Source organism: Paramormyrops kingsleyae, unplaced genomic scaffold (assembly GCF_048594095.1).
Source record: "Paramormyrops kingsleyae isolate MSU_618 unplaced genomic scaffold, PKINGS_0.4 ups28, whole genome shotgun sequence".
In the NCBI taxonomy this organism is placed as follows: domain Eukaryota; kingdom Metazoa; phylum Chordata; class Actinopteri; order Osteoglossiformes; family Mormyridae; genus Paramormyrops; species Paramormyrops kingsleyae.
Window position 1 is genome coordinate 62,673 of NW_027325966.1, and position 20,235 is coordinate 82,907.

The 20,235-nt window shown below is 42.8% G+C and overlaps 2 long non-coding RNA genes across 2 annotated transcripts; one reads left to right on the forward strand and one right to left on the reverse strand.

Annotated features, from left to right (window-relative positions):
- Positions 1 to 1,877: 1,877 nt before the first annotated feature.
- Positions 1,878 to 5,195, reverse strand: LOC140583987 (uncharacterized). The gene is made up of 2 exons (XR_011986046.1): positions 5,109 to 5,195; positions 1,878 to 4,527 (listed from the first exon to the last, which is right to left on the reverse strand). It is a non-coding gene; the product is annotated as an uncharacterized lncRNA (long non-coding RNA).
- Positions 5,196 to 5,391: 196 nt separating this feature from the next.
- On the forward strand, positions 5,392 to 20,016 carry LOC140583982 (uncharacterized). The gene is made up of 5 exons (XR_011986040.1): positions 5,392 to 5,603; positions 5,889 to 5,920; positions 18,268 to 18,306; positions 18,737 to 19,366; positions 19,446 to 20,016. It is a non-coding gene; the product is annotated as an uncharacterized lncRNA (long non-coding RNA).
- Positions 20,017 to 20,235: the final 219 nt, after the last annotated feature.

A 20,235-nucleotide genomic window follows, 5' to 3' on the forward strand; every position in this document is an offset into this window, starting at 1 on the left:
GGCACAGACACTCACAGTCTATGGCTCACAGCAGATATTTGGAGCCCTCTGGCATCCATTCCTGGGAAAGACAACATTCCATTTGCTGGGCTGCTTGGCCCGTCAGTGTTTTGATGAGCTCTCAGAGACTCGGCACTGAGGCTCGAAGTCCTAGTGCCTTTGTCTGAAGTTGCAATAGCGGCACCTTCACCAGCATTCACCAATGCTTCCCCGCACTTCCCCATGCATCCTGCTTTGGGACAGGTGGGGGGAGTCAGGGCGTGAGCGTTGTTTAGCACTGCTCTTAGTCCATCATCCAACGAGGTCAAGCTTCTTTCATTCACTTGGCAAAGGTGTTTTACTGTCTGGCACTTTCTATAAATGTTAAGCTGACAGACTGGAAGATTGAAACTAGACCCCTTTAGCACCATCCTCCCATTTTTATTTATTATTTTTCAGATTAAAAATGTATTTATTTGTTCTGACAGAAGTTTTATAAAGTTTCAGCTGGCTATTATGTATATGAATTTCCTGATCTAAATGACTGGTTTGAAAAACCTTCAGGGTAGATCTTAAATGTCTCCTATTCCTATTTTAATCCCTGCTAATCAGTATTGTTTGTATCCAAGCCATGCAACAACAGATAGCAAAACTAAGATCTTTCCTCTTCTACAGCAACACAATAACTTATGTACGTCCCTCCTCAGCGTTCATCCTACCAGCTGGGATTCCACCAATCAGGCCTCAAGTTGAGTGAGACATCATGGAGATCAGTTCTCAACTGAGGGCAACTCTGGTGGTGAAAAGGTAGGACCACATAGTACTCCCTGGGGGGCATCTGGGGTCAAACGGTGAGGAGAAACACGCACAACGGATTCTGCCTGCGGCTGTCAACTTCAGCCTGAGCAGTGCCTATGGGTGTCAACTGGACCAGAGATGGATTAGGTCTGTCCAGAGATGCAGGGGCTCCGTAGCTCAGGCAAAATTGGTTTAGATCTGTCATTGACCTGCTGACAGAGGTGCATACTGGGAAGGCCACATATGAATCCATTCTGAGGGTGTGCTTGTCTTTTATACTTCCTGTTAGTGGTCAGACAGCAGATGAAATTGCAGAATGTGGTCTGCAGTCTGTTGAACAGTTCAGGTTAACGGAATATTGATCCAGAGCATGGATCCCAATGGAAGCTGACTCCCAGCACAGCAGAGGCATTAAATATAAGGAAAGGAATTAATATTGCTGAATGACAGTTATGAAGAAAAGTGGGCCTAGTGGAGTATAACATATACCTAGCCAGCTCTCACCAAGGCATAATGACTCGGTTCATTCACATTGAAAGGTATGACATGAAGCACTTCAGCGATTTCTACACACACCGGGAAAACATTAAAAGAATTCACAGACATCTGAAAGCACCAAATATACCTATAGCCACTGGTATTAATGTCAGTTTTTCTATGATATATGGGTTAAACGGAGGGTTTTAAAAAGTGGCGTAATGCAGAGTAGACTTTGGTACAATCCAGAGGGATGGTCTCCTTTGTACTGAAACCAAAACAGCCATTTAAAACTAATGTCTACTTAGGAGACATTACTCTATAAAGAGCAAGTTGAGGGAGGCGTAAAGACAATTTCTCCACAGGTATTAATAAAGTATCAGTTATTCTAATTATTTAAAATGACTTTACCTTAAGAAGCTTACTAACAGAACAGTGTTCTTTATTTTTTAATCATTTTCCCACTTTTTGCTGCTGTTCTCTTTCAAGACGAAGGGAATAATGATAAACTGAGGTAAGCCTTCAGCAGCATTTACAGTAGTGTGGTGTCCAGCTAGCAGCATTTACCTGGTCACACTGTAATGGTGTCACGTCGAGGGCAAGGACAGAGGCTAAGACAGACATGGAGGAAAACCAAAAGGGGCTTTATTAAAGAAAACTACACTACAGGAAGGGCAAAGGAAACAGACCACAAGGGGTCCAAACAGGGTAGGGAGGATCAGGCAAGAACACTAGACACAGGACACACTGGGGAGCAGATGCAGGCAGCAACATCAATGACTGGACTGAGGATCGCAGGACTGAAGGACACTTTTTACAGGGCATGTGAGGGAGCAGATGGGACAGCGGGGAAGACAGCAGGCTATACGTACACTAAGATGGGAGACACAGTGGAAGAGGGCAGGACAAGACACCAGATGGGCACTGCTGCGGGACAAGGGCGCAGAGACTGAACACCATTAGGGGAACGAGACAGACCAGGATAGGCAGGGGCAACACCAGCACAGGGCACTCTGGGGGCAAGATGGGACACCACTAGGAGAACTGGGGCCAGACTAGGGACAACCAGGATGATAGCAGGTACATCACACACCAGGACAGGTCCACAGACGAGTGATAACACGGGACAAGAAACATTTTCTGTGGGTTACAGGAGCCGGGGAAGACGAGACAGGCTGTTAACGGGGCCATACAGAGGACACAAGCGGGGCAAGGAACTATATGGACTGCTGACCCGACAGGACAAGACCACGCAGGAGTAAGGAAATGGATCACGATCGGGTAAGAGAGAACTAGGACCAGGACGAAAACACAACAGAACACCATAGAGACACACTGGGTACACAGCAGGACAAACATGATGCTCAGACAGGGGCACCGCACTAACAGGAACCAAACACGGGCAAGAAACCAGAAAAGACAGGGAACGCAGGGCACAACTGACACACAGACCAACACAGGGTGGACAGCTGAAGGACAGACAGATAAGGGAGAACCATGGGCCCAGGAGGAGTCAAGATAGGATAGGGCACTGGGGCAGGAACTGAGGCAGGGCAAGCAAACAAACATGGGGGCGCTACAGGGTGAACTGGAAATGGGCTTTGGGAGAACAAAGGTGGGACAGGACCTTGGGGCAAAAACTTAACTGAGGCAGGAGGGGACAGGACTGAGCTAGGGGGTCTGCTGGTCCCCAGAAAGCAGGGCATTGACCCTGGGACACGAGCCCCTGCTGGGTCTCAGGAGGCCGGTAGGGCCACATCGAGCCAAGGGGAAGGCAGGGTTGGGGCCGAGAGGCACTGTGGGCATCGCCAGGACCGTAATGCTGGGGGGCGCTGTCAGGACCACAGGGCGGGGAGGGGGCCGTCGTTGGGACCACAGGGTGGGGGGGGCACCGTCAATACCGCAAGCCTGAGACTGGAGGGTGAAGGGGAACCTGCAGGGCAAGGACATGGACGGGGGCAGGAACAGGAACCAGAGGGGCCCGAGGGGCCTGCAGGGCAGGAGAGCCCAGAGAAGCCGGAGCGGTGGCCACGGATGGTGGCTTTTCCCAAGGACAGTCGGCTGGAGACGTCTTGGACCTGGAGTGAAGATAGAAACAGAGGAAGGGAACAAGCAGAGGGTGTGGGGGGAACAAGACTGCAAGACAAGTTACAGTTTATGGGAACATAGGTGACCTGTACAACATGCCCTTGATGAGGGATACGGTGCTTAATAAATAAACAATAAATAAAACACAAATACATAACAGGGCTAATCATTTTTATGTGTGTGCAGTTTAAACAAAATGAAATCAAATTAACTTACCTGGGGATTTTGGTAATTCTGGAATTCTGAAAAATAATACTTTAAAGAGCAATTTAAAAATCTACTTAGAAATATACATTTTTCTCTTAATAAACATTAAACATTATTATGAAACATTCCACATATACATCTCAAAATTTATCACACTTAATTCATTATCTTTGATACTGTTTCAATTATTTAATGTTTCTCAAACAGCAGCAGCAGAACCACAACTTCATCTTCTTCGTATTTTGGCTCTTCTCTATGTAAAGAGCTCTACAAGCTCAACTTTAATATTAATTTCCCACCACTTCTACCTCTTCTATCTCTACATGACCCACATCTATCTCTACATCGCCAGTTTCCTCCTGACCTCCTTCTCTATTTATAATCTCAACTAGTACATCACTTACTATAATTTCCAATATGGTTACATCACTCACCATGTCCGCACCCTCAATAATTACCTCCCCTACTTCTACCCCCACAATCTCAACATTTACATCCCCAGAATTAACTTCTGCAAGCCCAAACTCACACACTTGGACTTGCACAGCCTCCACCTTCACATTTCCTTTCGTATCCTCTGCCTTCAGGGAAATTTTCCCCCCCTCCACCTTAACCACCTTCACATTCACCCCCACCTCACCTTGCTTCCCCTTGCTTCCATTTTGCATTTTATTAATGCCTACATTCAGGTCGGCGGCCTCCACCTGTACACTGGAGGTCACCCCCACATGTTTTTCCCTCTCTGCCACCTCCACCTTTTTCCCACTAATCGCACCCTTTACCTCATCTATCCCCTGAGTGCAGTCAGTCACACCTCCCAGTCCCCCCATAACCTCCCCAGCCTGGACAGTGGGGGGTGTCGCTGGTGAGTACTCCCCCAAACCTTCCTTATCTCCCCAGTCGATCACCTCGTCCCACAGGTCCCAGGCTCCCCAGTACTGGTCGTTGGTCCAGGAAACAGCTCTCGCAATTCTCATTCTGGTGAATAAACAAGACATATAATAAACTAGCCATACAGTATGTGATACTCGCAAAGCCAAACTAGGCACTGTATTTTTTCAACTTCTTGAAACTCCGGCAGTAACGGCCGAATTGCTAAAACTGCTTCACAATACAGTAAAGCTTGCGAAATTATGACGCTGCTTCGATACGCTATAACATCGCCATGGTACCGAACCTAGCAAAAGGTTAATCTTACTTCAAGAACATGGGACATTTAAAAAGTAAACGTATAGGCGATCTTTTCAGAATAACATCTTCAGATGAAATGCATTATCACAGGCCGGATGAGTATAACCAATCATATCAACCATAAGTCTTATTGTTTTTAAGTTTAACACAAATATTTTCTCTTACCATTTAAATATAAACAATCATATTAAGAATAATGGCCACAGCATCTACAGTTTAAACTACTAATTATAAATATATTTCAACGATATTTTGCCGCAATATTTGCATGTACTATATCAGGACATAAAATTAAATATAAGATTAAATATGCTAACAAAAAATAATCTGAAGAAATAGCAAGAAACACACGAAGAGATGCTGCTCACCTCTGTGCCATCTCTCTGTCAGAAAGTTTGTGTTTAACCTGCAATGATTTTGTTTCTATGGAAACCACCGTGATATTTGTAATTGGTCGAATAAAATGAAGATATGTACGGACACTAATGTTCAACGAATGAAATCAAAGAATTTATTGTCAGGGCGGGACAAATTTGAAACTGGTCCAATCACGAGTAGTATCTTTAGTTTGTGCTTAATGTAACTCGGCGTGATTGGATATTTAACCGCCTTTCAAGCCCCCAAATCAGGTATCTACTTGTCAATAGGTAACCACGCAGCTCTGTCTATGAAGTCTGTCTGTAATTTTTTTTGACAATATGTTTTTGCTAGGCAACATTACAGTAATGCGTAATACCGCTGTATTGGGGGTGTACCGCCGCTGTATTTCCATAGCTGGTTGACGCAATTAGCATTTTAGCAATATTGGTAGCGCGACGTCAACTCAGCGAATTTCATAGGCAACATCTACAATTCAGGAACTAGTAGGTCTTCAGATAGTTGTTTAGGCTTTTGAGAAAGAAGACTATAGTTCTTGTTATTCAAATTCTGTATCCTGGTGTTTTTAATTTCTAATAATATGAACGATGATATGTCACATATAAGTTTTTTGAGAGACTAAATTTTGGTTTGATTTCTATTTTATTTTATGTTAAATAAAGTTCATATAAAATCATTTTAGAATTAGTGCAGTGTTTCGTTCAGAATTCGTGCAGTGTCCTTAAAAACTGCATGTTCAAACCTAACGCCATGCCATAACTGCTTTGCAGATATTTCATTAAGGACTCTATAGAGGATATAGGTAAGCCAGTCTGTGTATATGTGTGTCTGTGTGTGTTTGGGTGGGTGGTCATGTATATATTATGTTGTGGGGACCAAATGTCCCCACAGTGTTACAGGGCTGTCAAATTTTGAAGACAGGCAAGAGTGACATTCCACAGGATGACTTTTCATTGGTTGTTGTGTTGTATTTTACCCAGATACAATCGTACTATTTTCTGATTGGCTATTGTGTTGGCCCTTTCTTTTTTTTTGATTGCCTGGTAAGTGACAGGCTCTTGGGGCAAATCTTGTCCGACTTCATAAAAGAGGCGTATTTCCGACGGGAAGCGACGTTTTTCTTGACGTTTCGTGACGTTTTTATCCGAGTTCCGACTTGGAGAGAAATAATCGAACGCACCATAATGTCACTCAACTCAGAATTTCCGAGTTCCGAGAGAAAAACGAACGCACCATTAGACTCCAGCGGAGACACGCTTGTTTTATAGTGAGGCGCTACTGTGCCCTGGTCTGGGGAAAAATTGGGCTCTGCGGCATATTAGCCTACAAATTATTTTTCCGCGTGAGAAATACAATGTGTGGCGGGAGTGCGTGACAAAAGACTGAAAAGAGTGACTATCACTCTCAATGCGTGACACTTGAGAGCCCTGGTGTTATTAAAACATGTTAATTTGACTTTGTAGGGACATGTTTTTGGTCTCCAAAAGAAAAAACTCACTCAGTTTTATAAAATTCTGTGAATGCAATCAAAGGAATAATAATTCCAAAAGTCTTGTATTTTGTTTGGTTACTTACTGTTACTTCTTGGTTAGTACTGTAGGGATTAAGGATTAAGGTTGCCATAGTTAGGATTGGGGATATGCCCATACAAATGAATTGAGAATCCCCACAAAGACTCAGATACCTAATCTGTGTGTGTGTGTGGATTAGGTTTATATTACATTGTGGGGACCAAATGTCCCCCACAATGTGACAAAAGCCTGTTATTTTGATCCTTTGGGGGGCATTTTTCAGGTCCCCACAAAGATCTGTCAATACAATCAAAAAACTGAAAATGCCAGAAGTCTTGTATTTGGTTTGATTACTTATGGTTAAAGTTAGGGCTGGGAAGGAGTTAAGGTTGTCATGTTGGGATTACAGTTTTCCCCATAGAAATGAATGGTGAGTCCCCACGAAGATATAATTACAGACCTGTGTGTGTGTGTGTGTGTGTGTGTCATGCCTGTCAAGTTTTGGATTGGAAAATAAGGGAAATTTTCCGGCACCCACCGCGAGCCATCCCACCAGCCCAACCAAGCTACAGTATCCCTTACATTTTAAGACAGGTGTACAAGAAATCTAAAATAACCACTTGTCATTTACATTTTATTTTCATTACACATTTTCTCTTAATTTCTCATGTTCACTCATGTGGCTCTCTGGCATTCACTAATGACTTATTATACAGATTTGTTGCAGAATTTGTATCCTTGTTGAAGACGTCACAGAAGGTGAAAGTAACGTTGTTTTTAGCACACAGCATTGCCATTTAAAATTCCGCATTTATGACCTGGTTAATGTTGTGAATGACCTGAAGACTACTGCAGGTGGCAGTTCTCGCGAGGCTACTGACAGTTCAGTTTGGAGAGGCAGATGAATTTTTTTTTAAATGATCTTATAATACGGGAGATTTATGGGAAAATACTAATACGGGAGGACGGCGGGAAAGAGAGGTAAAATACGGTAGTTTCCCGGCCAAAACGGGAGACTTGACAGCTATGGTGTGTGTGTGTGTGTGTGTGGTATCAGATCAGTCCCTGAGAGTTCAGTAGTCTGACACCATGTTCCTGAGTCTGGGTGTGACGGCCTGAATGCTTTTCCAGACGCTAGGAGGGTGAAAAGATAATGTGAGGGGTGGGTGGGGTCATCCACAATGTTGGTGGCTTTGCAGATGGAGCGTGTGATATGAATGTCCATGACGGAGGGGAGAGAGACTCTAGTGATCTTCTCAGCTATCCTCACTATCGTCTGGTCTTGAGATCTGAGAAAAACATGTTGTGCTGCTCAACCTTAGCACAATGATATAGGTGAATCATGGACGCAATAGAATTTGGGGATGATTAGTCCATACAGGGACAGAATCATTCCATACCGCAATCTCCTCGTACGTATGTCTGCTAGGTGGAGTTGGAGTAGCTCCTAACTGTGCGCAGAGGAGTTAAACAATCACAACTTCCCAGAATATTACAGCAACAGGGGGACAGTGAACAAGTCTTATTAATTCTATGCTGTGTGGACGATGTAATCGTCCACAAGTTCGCCTTAATACACAGGGCATTCAAGCCATTGCAGAATACAAACCCACAAATGCGGCTCCCTCCACCAGCAACGCCAATATAGAAACTGCCACAAAATCCATGCCCCCTGATAACCAGCCCCTTATATTTCCACCACCGTCGTGGGGACCGTACTACAAAGAGTCAACGCAAGGTAAGCTGCAAAGTGCAAACAAATTTACAACTTACCTTACATAGTGCACTACGTTTACTTTGTTTGTACTATGAGTACAGTCTTTGCACCTTATCTGTTTGGCACTATATGTCGGTCATTCCTGTTATTCAGTGACTTTTCTGTCCTCATGGTTTACTTATATTTTCTCTAACATGAGTCACATATTTAAAGCAAATATATATTTAGGTCTTCGTTATCACATAACCGCAGACAATACGTATTAAAAATGTAAAAACTTTTATTGATATATGTATTAAGGCTGGCATGATTAGTGGGCGTAGTCGATGACATGTTCTTCTTCAATATCACTACGCAATTATTGGAGTAGTTAGTCTCTAAAGCCCTGCAGTGACATGTAGTTTGTTGTTGTCAAAATGGGAGGGGCCAATACAAAGCACAGGTCTTAGGGAATTCTGATTAAATATACTGGCTTATTAATCCTGTTAATATAATTAGCATACACCCACTATTAGTGTAAATAAATGCACAAACTGCAAGGCTTTATCAGCAAGGTTATGCTGTGTTTGTATGAAATGCCTTTTTATATATCATTATTGTTTCAGTTTATGCTGTAGCCATTTGTGCACGAATCTCCTTGCGTCAGAGGAAGTTGGAAGTGGGGTGTGCCCTTTATGAAGCAGAATGAGACAGAAAAGTTGTAAAATAAATAGTTACACTAACTGCAGTGAGACCTCTCTCATGCGGCCCTGCTCAATCTTAGTCATACCATGTGAGTCAGTTAAACAGGGAGGTTTGTCTGCAGTGTTGGAACCTGTACAGCCAGTGCTTTGTACCGCTGATGGCCTCTTCTTCACACATGCTTTGCTGCCACCTGCTGGTCAAAGTTTAATATTGGTTTATTAATTAGTGAAAGTAAAAGTCTTATTGCATTGCTTAAGTCTTAAATATATATTTAATGTATTTTCGTCATTATTTTAATTTAATAAATATTCTGAATTAATTAATATTTTTTTAATATTTCAAAATTAAATGTAAATGGTTTGTGGTTTTCAGATCACAGGTCCATCTCAGAGCCCACCAATCAGTGACCATCTTGGAGTGTGATGTAAGACAAGAAATCAGGACCGGCCACTTTTTACTCATTTTAATCTTAAAACATGGACAGTGTGAATTGGGACTTTGCCATTTTGCTCATATCACTTCCTCTGCCAGCTCTTGCAGGATGGGCTTCCCCTTTGAATCTGGTTCCTCCCAAGGTTTCTTCCTTCCTTTTCACCTACTTTAACTGTAACCCTCTTATTTTGTTGGTAGTGATGCTCTGTGAAGTCATACAGAGGTGGGTATAGAAAGGATTACAGTGGGTAATAGGTGATTTAGATTAACTTTTTTAAATTTGACAACAAAAAGGCTTTGGACAATCAGTTCAACTTTGGACAATAGCACCTCCGAATAGTTTCTCTCTGTCTCTCTTGCTAGTTATTTCTCTTCACCCCCCATTCAAGGAGGAATCAAATGCAGAATAACATTGTACAGTAGAAGATGTAAGGTGCAACACACATTAAAAGCTCTTTTTGTGTGAACATTATAAAACAGATTAATACATATTAAGCAGTTTGAAACTTTACATTCAGACCTACATCAGTTAGAAAAAGCAGGCGATGACCAGCCCAACCAGCAGCTCCATCTCTGATTGTACAGAATCCCTTGTCAGGGTAATTTCTGAAGTCATGACTAAACTAATTTCCCGCTTTGCCTTCAGCTTCACCAGCTAGATTAAACTGATCATTGAGGAGGGAGATACAGTCAAGCCTCACAGTGAAGCCATAAAACACACTCGGGTTAAATGCATTGCACTTTTTTCCAGTCATTTTAACACGTGTCTCAATTCCATGTCCACTTTTTCCAAACACTTAACACATGCACCATACCATTGGACTATGTGAGCTAAACTATGAATACTTTTGCATTGCTTTGACTCAATTTGCATTCAATCACCACTTCCCCCAAATTTCATGAATACTTCTCTCAGTCAGTGTTTCCCACCAGCAAAACTTTGTACAACTACAGCCGATTTTTCAAACGTTTAGATAATCTGTTCAAAACAGTTAACTTTCAGTGAATTTCAATGAAATTTTACTGCACTGTAAATTGAAATATGCTGCATTTTGACAAAGGACACTATGCACTTGCACTAACACAAATAATTATGCTTTTAGCAGAAACTTCGTAATTTTGCTTGCTGCTTTGTTACCATTTATACAAATGAGGTCATAGAGTAAGTAAGTAAGTAGTCTTTATTTATATAGCACCTTTCACAGGCAAAAGCCACAAGGTGCTTCACAACATAGTAAACAAAGAAAAACATAACAAAAAAAGCCAAGACCACACAAAAATCATAACTGCCCATAAATAACTATTTGAACGCCTGGACAAATAAATGAGTCTTTAGTTCTCTCTTAAAACTGACGACAGATTCCATTAAACGCAAAGAGGAGGGAAGATCATTCCAAAGCCTAGGAGCTACAGCCTGGAAAGAACGGTCACCTCTAGTGCGAAAATAAGTGCGAGGAACTTTCAACAAATTTTGATCCATACACCTCAAAGCATGCGCAGAGGTGCAGAGGTGGATCAAGTCGCTAATATAAAACGGAGCCTGTCCATGTAAGGCTCTGAAAACCAGAACCAGAATCTTAAACTTATATCTAAAAGACACAGGCAGCCAATTAAGTTGTTTTAAAATAGGGGATATGTGAGTGCTCCTATTAGTGCGAGTCAAGATTCTCGCTGCAGAGTTTTGTACTAATTGCAGACAAAGGAGCTCCTTTTTATTCAGGCATGAAAACAAACTATTACAATAGTCTAAACGTGAAGACACAAAAGCATGAATGAGAAGCTCCAAATCATCTCGTGAGACCATTGATCTAAGTTTGGAGATGTTCCTAAGCTGAAAAAAACAGTTTCTCGTTAGCTGCTTACAATGCTGCATAAATGAAATTTCACTGTCCAATATAACTCCCAGATTTCTAAGGCTGGACTTCACAGACAGGCCTAGATTACCCAGGAACTGTTTAATCCCCGGGATTGAATCAACAGGGGCAATAACCAGAGTTTCAGTTTTGTCTGCGTTTAGCTGAAGGGAGTTTATGCTTAGCCATTTTTTTAATTCCACTAAACAATGAAACAAAGAATCTAATGTATGCATCTCAGATGGTTTAAAAGAGCAATACAGCTGAATATCATCGGCAAATAGGTGGAAAGAAACGTCACTGAACTGTTGGATGATCTTACCCAAAGGGGTCAAATACAGCAAAAAAAGAACAGGACCCAGGACAGAGCCTTGGGGCACTCCACACAATAAATCCGCAGACTCAGACCTTATTTGGTTTGCTGTAACACTAAAACTACGCCCTGATAGATAAGAAGAAAACCACTGTGAAACTGTCCCTGATAAACCTATTTGATCCCTCAGTCTCATCAGCAGGACCTGATGATCAATTGTATCAAAAGCTGAAGACAGGTCCAAGAGAACCAGAACAGTGTGTTCTCCAGAATCAGCAGCCATCATAATGTCGCTGGACACTTTCAGTAAAGCCGTTTCCGTAGAATGGTATTTACGAAAATCGGACTGAAACGGTTCAAAGATGTTATTTTGATTCAGGAAAGAAGACAACTGTTCATAGACCACCTTCTCAAGGAGCTTAGAAAGAAACGGAAGCTTAGAAATAGGCCTAAAGCTGTTGGGGTCCGTTACATCTAAGCCTACTTTTTTCAATAATGGCTCCACTATGGCATGTTTAAAATTATTGGGAAACACACCGGTTGACAGGGAGAGGTTAACCATTTTGGTAACACACGGGCCTATGGACTAAAACACTTTTCCGAAGAGCCTACAAGGGAGGACGTCGGATAAACTATGGCTATGGCTCATCAAAACACTGACGGGCCAAGCAGCCCAGCAAATGGAATGTTGTCTTTCCCAGGAATGGACGCCAGAGGGCTCCAAAAATCTGCTGTGAGCCATAGACGGGGCTTTTTTTTGTTTACAGAGTGAAGGTGCCACTCACAGCTGGTTTTCCCACCATGCTGCTGGGATGGAGAGCTGCTCATGCAGAGACTGCTGGTCCAGCAGAAACCTGTGGCACGCCAGCAACACTGAATATGGTGTTGGGTCCAGCACTGGCGATGCATTGTTTGACCCTGTCGACCCTGTGTTTCACTCTCCCAGAACACCCTAAGGCGTGATGGTAATGGAGCCCCTGTGCCAGAAATTGAGGGCTAATTCTATGCATGAGCCGTCTGCATGCTGTCCCAGCATGCTCTGGGCTGGAGACACGTGTGGAGCCGCTGAGCTGCAGTGTGCTTGGGTAACACTGCATTCAGTGACTCACACAGCCATACTCTGTTGCTTTGGAAGGCTTCTCTTCTTCCACACAGGAACTCACAATAGCAGAGCCCAAAATGACAGCCCTCCACAGGAGCACACATATCCCTGGTGGGTGTGCACATCAATCTCACTGATTATACCCGGTGACTGACTGCTCCTGTTCTGTCCAAAACACGCCTCTTGGGTCTCACGTTCTCAGCATTCCCTGGAAGAGCTGTCCCCTGGCTGAGTGCTGTAATGAGGGAGTCTGTGATCTGGCTAGGATCTACATCCATGTGGACAGATGTATCGTAGACAACCAGAGTTCCTGCCTGGCTGTTCTCTCATTATCCAGGCTCTTGTAGTGGGCCCATCCAGATCGGGCTCCTGGCTGTTCCAGCTCGTTAGGAGGACAAGCAAACCCTGGGCCCACAGGCCCTCAGGAGCCTGTCAGAGCGCATGTTAAATTAGCCATTTGTTTTTGCTCACAGGGAGGTCTGCACACAACACTGATGTGGAACGAGGCCTGGCCTGCCTGTGGTTCAGCAAGGACCCACTCCATGCATACTAGCTGTAACAGGTCTCTTACCGTCACACACGCGGCCGGCGGGCAGGACAGCAGGACACAGAGAACGGCTGTCAGAGGCCCCACATCACTCAGATCTCCCTCATACAGAAGGCCGAGTGCGAGTGGCCCCCGCCACCCTCGCCGGGCCCAGCCCAGCCTGGCTGAGCTGCAGTAAGAGCGGAGTGCTTGGAGGCCATAGATCCCAACTGGAGCACAGAGATCCTGTTTGAAGAGTGGAACCCTTCATATCTATGTGTCACTGTTAATTTAAGTGCATCTCAACCTGTGTCTGTCAGTCTAAGTGTATCTCCCAGCCAGAATCCATCAATCAAGTGCATCTCTCAACCTGTTTTCTGTCAGTCTAAGTGTATCTCCCAGCCAGAATCCATCAATCAAGTGCATCTCTCAACCTGTGTCTGTCAGTCTAAGTGTATGTCGAGGCCAGAATCCATCAATCAAGTGCATCTCTCAACCTGTTTTCTGTCAGTCTAAGTGTATCTCCCAGCCAGAATCCATCAATCAAGTGCATCTCTCAACCTGTGTCTGTCAGTCTAAGTGTATGTCGAGGCCAGAATCCATCAATCAAGTGCATCTCTCAACCTGTGTCTGTCAGTCTAAGTGTATCTCCCAGTCTGTATCTATCAGTCTATCTCTAGAGTGTTTAGCGTCACAACAGCTTGTTAGCTGTTTCTCGATCAAGCCAACACACCAAAACATTTAAAAATTAAACCATACCTCAACAGTGTTTTTCAGAACTGTACTATAAGCCCGGCCAAGCTTTTCATTCTGTCTCAAAGTGTAATTAAACAAAGACAGAAAAAGTCCACTTCCCGCTTGATCTCGGTTATCAACCGAATCGATGGATCCCCTCAATGGCAATTCGTTTGAGACAAGGAATCCAATAATGTCTACAATGGCAGAGACATACAGGCGGTTTCGAGAGAGCTGATCGGAATTAACCACAGTTGAAATCTCACTGCCTGTAGAACATCGCAACTGTCTCTCTTTCCAAAAAGCCACACACGTTTGATGTTCTTTACTATTGGCATGTCTGTTAAACCCTTTTGCAGTGTCCGTAGCATATTTCCAGTTACTAAAACCCAAAGTTGTGAATGAGTTAGTTTGCTCTGCTCACCCAATTGACCAATCAAGTGCCTGGATTTGAAAATCTAGTCTAGAACGTACTGACACGTATGTAAAACGTAGACTTTATTTTTTAACTATAGTGGTCTAACTTATATATTAGTCTTCAAAAATGAATATTATTATTTTTTTTTTTTTTTTAAAAGTTCAATTAGGGCTTATTTTAACAGAGGGGGCGGCATTTTCCCTCTGATGGGGCGACGCCACCTTACCCCCCGTGGTGCCGGGCCTGATTACAACTCACTGCTGAAATTTTATTATAATTGAACCTGCTGGGGCTCTTAAACTGATTGACAGGTCTGTAAACTGGAGGGCGAACATTTACATCAATTAAATATATTATGTATCAGTGATAGCCAAATTAAGCTTAAAGGGGCAAGTCCCCCGAAAAACAAAAAAAGGATGTATTTTAGGGGGGCCTTTATTTATATTAGCTTTATTTATGTTAGCTTTCAAAGTTTAGTTTTCTAGTTCAGCACTAGTTTCCATTTGATTCATCCAATGGATGAACATTTTTCTTCTTTGCAAAGTCTATTTGTGGGAGTTTTGAGACTTGAGTTTAAAGCTGCAGCAGAGTGTTTGATGTTTGGAGTTTTGTGTCTGGAATCCAGACAATGTGAAACATAATATTTTAATAATATCCCACAGTTCAGTTTAGGGTATCATTTTGCCTCAAGTCCATTGTGCATGTGTATGCGTATACAGGAACATGGTATATGGGAACGCAAGTAAGGGCCTTATGTGTGTGTATATTAAGGTGTAATCTAGAATGTGTTCTATGAAGCCCATGTGGATTGTAGGGACCTGCTTGTCCACTCTCACCTTTCAGAAAAGCCTCTTGGTACGGAAGGTTCTTAATAACAGGTGTAACCATGTTACTGTAAACACACACACACACTAGATGTGGTGTTGAGTATGGTGTGAACCAGGATGTTATATGAGGCCCTGATGATTCATAGGGACCTACTTCTCCTGTGTGGTTCAACATCTATACCTTCTAAAGAGGTACATCTGAAATGTCAGCTTTGGGATTACTGTAACTACAATAATATGAAATAAATTAATGGTATTCAAGTACTTGATGAATTTATAAATAGTCATTAAATAGTGTAAAAGAAACTTTATAGAAATTTGTAGTACATTTACAAGACGACCAAAACATCACCCTTCCCCCATGTCATGATCCAATTGTTTCACTGTAGACATTGTCATATGCGAAGAAGTTACACATCACCCAACCCTATTCTGTACAATCAGGGACGGATTACGGACCGGGCCAGCGGGACCGCTGCCCAGGGGCCCTTGGGGTGCAGGGGGCCCGTGGGGCCCCTAGCCCAAAACAATTTGCAACGCTTATCAACAATGTATTTTCGTTTGTCTATTTTAGAGGGCCTACATTCTTTGATCCTCTGCCTACAAGGGCCCCTGACCCTATAGGGCCTCTGATGGAAACATGGATGGAGGGTGTAGGATCACACATGCACATATCACAGGGCCTAAATTCCAGGTGGCCTGAGACAAGGCCGAGCCTGGTACGAGAGGCACCAAAGGGGGGGGTTACACACACAAACACACACACACACAGATAACCAGGGAGGCCAGCACTCCAACTTTTATTGCCCAAAGATTTAGGGACCTACAGACAAGCAGAGTGGACTTCACGGACAGGGGTCCCTCGACTTGGCACACAACCCCCTCCCCATACACTCTGCCTTACATCTCACTCACCCAACAGACGAACACCCTAAAGGAAATTTCATTTAAGTTTGCTTTTGTATACCCTGTATATTGATTTACTCACGACTACTAGTCTCAATATACAGATACGTTATGTTTGTATGTGTCCTTAGACAATCTTAGTGTTTTGTGTGCCACCCTTATAACCATGTTCACGGAGTATCACCTATTTCACCCCTTTGCACTTGAACACATATAAATTTAAATAAATAGATAGGTATAGCTACCATTGTATGTATGTTCTCATGGTATACCAGAAGAATCTGGAAAGTGAGTGTAACCAATGTGTACTAACTTTTAGAGAGTCTGCTTTGTTAAACCCCCCCCCCCCCCCCCCCTTCTCTTCCAACATTCCTTTGTGGTCCTTATCTGATCTTGGTGGACGGTTACCAAGTTTCTTTGTTTCTACCATGCTATGTTAAAAGAACTGAATTTAGGTGTATCTTATCCATTCTGGAGAAGATGAATTGGCATAAGCCACACCAAACAAAATATGTTGTTTCCAGATGTGCAACTTATATTGTTATTACCACAAACTAACGGCCACGCCTATCTATGGATAAGATGTGCTGTTTGTAATATGAATATTTGATGTAATATCTGCACAAAGTGTAACATCTGTTGAGGTGCAACCCAAAACACCTGTATCCCATACTGATGTGAATGAGTCACATAGATAAAATAATTAATTGTTTAATCAATTAATGCAGATGGTATGAGGTATGTACCTGTGAAGCTGGTATGGCATGTTTGGTGTCAAACTGATGGAAAATCACTCCTGATTCTAAATCTGGTCAGTGATTACCATAAAAGTGGATGTATCAAAAGTTATAACAGCTTAATGAAAATCATCAGTAAAGGGAGATTCAGTTGGGCCATAAATCCCAAAAGGACTGATACAGACCCCCTTCTGAAAGCCCGCCAAATGGATGGCCAGCCATTGGGCCAGGATTCGAATTCCTGGTCATCCCTATTCATGAACTTTAGACCATAAAAACCTGGACCTCAGAACAAAGCAGCGCAGAGAACACCCAGCAGCCGTACGGAAAAGACCATCAGCCCGGGAGACGAGAAGCCCACCAGAAACCCTCCGGTGAAGGCCCAGCTGAACAGAGAACAGCACCCAAGACAAAGCTTCACCAGGAGAGATAATCCAAAGGGGCTCCACTCCACTGCTCCAAACGCCGCGCCTTCCTGAGTGCCATCAGCTCAGCAGCTCTGCCATCAACTGCCAAGACCCCCCCCCACTCTTCAACCAAGTAAACCAACTTCCTTTCATTCTAACAACTTAAGCTGTTCTGTTAACCTGCTATAAGACTTTAGGGTCGTGTTTCCACAAACTGTGCTTGCTTTGCAGAACAGTATTTCCCATTTAAGGTTACTCATTTAAATCCGGTCATTGCATTTTCATAATTACATTGTTTGTTGTATTCCGTTATTTCGTGTTTGTTGTTTGTGTTAGGTGTAATGTCTGTCTTATGTTAGTTGTAGTGTTAGTTAGGAATAAATGCATGTCTTTTACACAACTTTAGCCTCCGTCATTGTGTGTCTCATAATAAGTTCCTGCCTCTGTGCGATCTTGCTACACGCTCTGAACCTCAAACTCGCCTGAAACATCGCGAGACTCTCTCTCATCGGCCATGAGGGGGGGGGCTCTGCTACCAATCGTTTACATTATCTGGTGACGCAGCTCGGTGGACGAGCCTTCTAACCCAGGTTACTAAGTGATATTGGTAATTAGTGAATCCCATTTAAGTCTCACATTAACAGACTCACAGGGATACCGCAATCGAGTTTGGAGGAGCCGACCATTTGGCATAACGATTGATTAATAATCAGCATTAAATAATAATTAATTAAACTTTAATTAATTGAAACATATTGGTGGAGATATTAAAATTTACCTGAGCTAATAATTCCTACAAGGGCGTTTGGCTGCCAAGGGCCCAGGGGCCCACACAACCCATAATCCGTCCCTGTGTACAATGAATTATGAATGCAACAATACCACCGTTTTTTCCCCATTATGTTTTCTATTTGTTGATTTGCTTACGGTATTCAGGTTAACCATTGAGCCTGCTGATGCTGTATTTGTTCTTTGTTGCAGATGACCATTGAGAAGACTCCAACACTGTGTCCAGAAAAGGTAAACTGGTGATGCAAAAGCTTATGCAAAGATTTTATTTGCCCGTGTAACTTTTTTATACCCTAACCTGACTAATGCAAGTCTAACCCTCGAGAAATGTGAAAATGGAAACACTTATGAATTAACCCATGTACTTACATTATTTTTTTTTAATCAATTTACGATTAAGTACGACACAGTATGATTATTTAAAAGAGACTTTTGATACTGGCCATATTAAGATCTAACAGCTTGTAAAAGTTTTGAAATACAAATATACATCAATGACCTTTTATCATTGTGTAGTAAAAGTCGGATCATAGATAAATATAAATATCACTTCACAGATATTTATAGTAGTCTGTGTCATTTGATATCGTTCACAGTACAATTAATTGGTTTAATATTAAAAATTAAAAAAAAAAATTTACAGTGCTTTCATATGACACAGCTATGCTGAACTTGCAAAGGTCACCCTTGCACAAATCATGGTTTTCAATAGAAGACGTGCTGAAGAAAATGCCACTCCAGAGTTTTCACGAGAGAGACCAAACAGACCTCCATGAAGACATCGCTATGGGATTGTAACAGACTGAACAGAAGCTCTGCAACTATTTCAGACGGATTGAGATTGTGGGGAAAAGGGGCAGGAAAGTTGCTATTCTACTTACACCAATCATGGTGGATGCCTTGTCACTATTGGTCAGTAAGAGAACTGAATGCAGTGTCTGTGATACAAATATATTCTTGTTTGCAAGACCTAAATCATTGAGCTACTACAGAGGGCAGGACTGTTTATGCATCCATGCAAGTTGGTGTGGAGCAAAAAATCCTGAGCACCTCAGGTCGACCCAACTGCGAAAACATGTGGCTACACTGTCACAAGTGCTCAATTTAAAAAACAATGAACTGGACCAACTCGCAGATTTCCTTGGTCATGACCTCCATGTTCATCGCGAGTTCTACAGGTTACCCATTCCCACCATGCAACTGGCTAAAATTTCCAAGCTACTTTTGGCAATGGAAAAAGGGCAGCTTTCCAGTGTGCGAGGGAAATCGCTTGATGACATCGAAATTGATGGTTAGTATTAAAACTGGTACAATTTAAAGAGAAAAAAACCTTGCACACGCATTCATATCTCTTTAATAATCTTTTCCAGGTGAAATTGAAGTAAGTGACTCTGAAGTTGTTGACAATGATGAAAGTGAATCTGAGGACAATGTGTCTGCAGTAACACAGTCTGTCACCAGTGAACCTATGGTTGATGCAGAATGTGAATTACCCCTCCATAATTGGGGGGTACTGCCTTCATAACACTTCTATGACCATTATGGTCTGCTACCGCGTCAATACAAATAGTCGCCACCAAGATCAATGTTAAGAGTACAAGATGCGCCAGGGGTGTTTACTAACATGTATGCAACAAACGGTCATGGTCTGGACATGCGACAAAATGAGAATCAATGCAGAAGATCTCATTATCCTTATCCCTATCCAAAAGAACTTGGTTTTGATAACTCCCAGGAATTATCCTAGGAGAAGTATACTAGTAAAAGTAATAAGCCTATACATTTACGAACAGCCTGGTCTGGTCCAGCAGTCTGGTGTTATTCCTGCCCTCTCAGTCCCCCCAGCTCCAACAGCCTTCAGAAATAAATATTTACCTGTTGGGCTAATATCTGTCTTGATGATGCAGTAGATCTTAAAGTACAGCCTCATTTCTAACTCACCTCTTGGTCCTGCGTGCTGTCCTCATCCTGCCATCTTCCTGCTCCCTGCTCACTGTCCTCATCCTGCCATCTTCCCGCTGCCTGCACACTGTCCTCATCCTGCCATCTCCCCGCTGCCTGCACACTGTCCTCACCCTGCCATCTTCCCGCTGCCTGCACACTGTCCTCATCCTGCCATCTCCCTGCTGCCTGCACACTGTCCTCATCCTGCCATCTTCC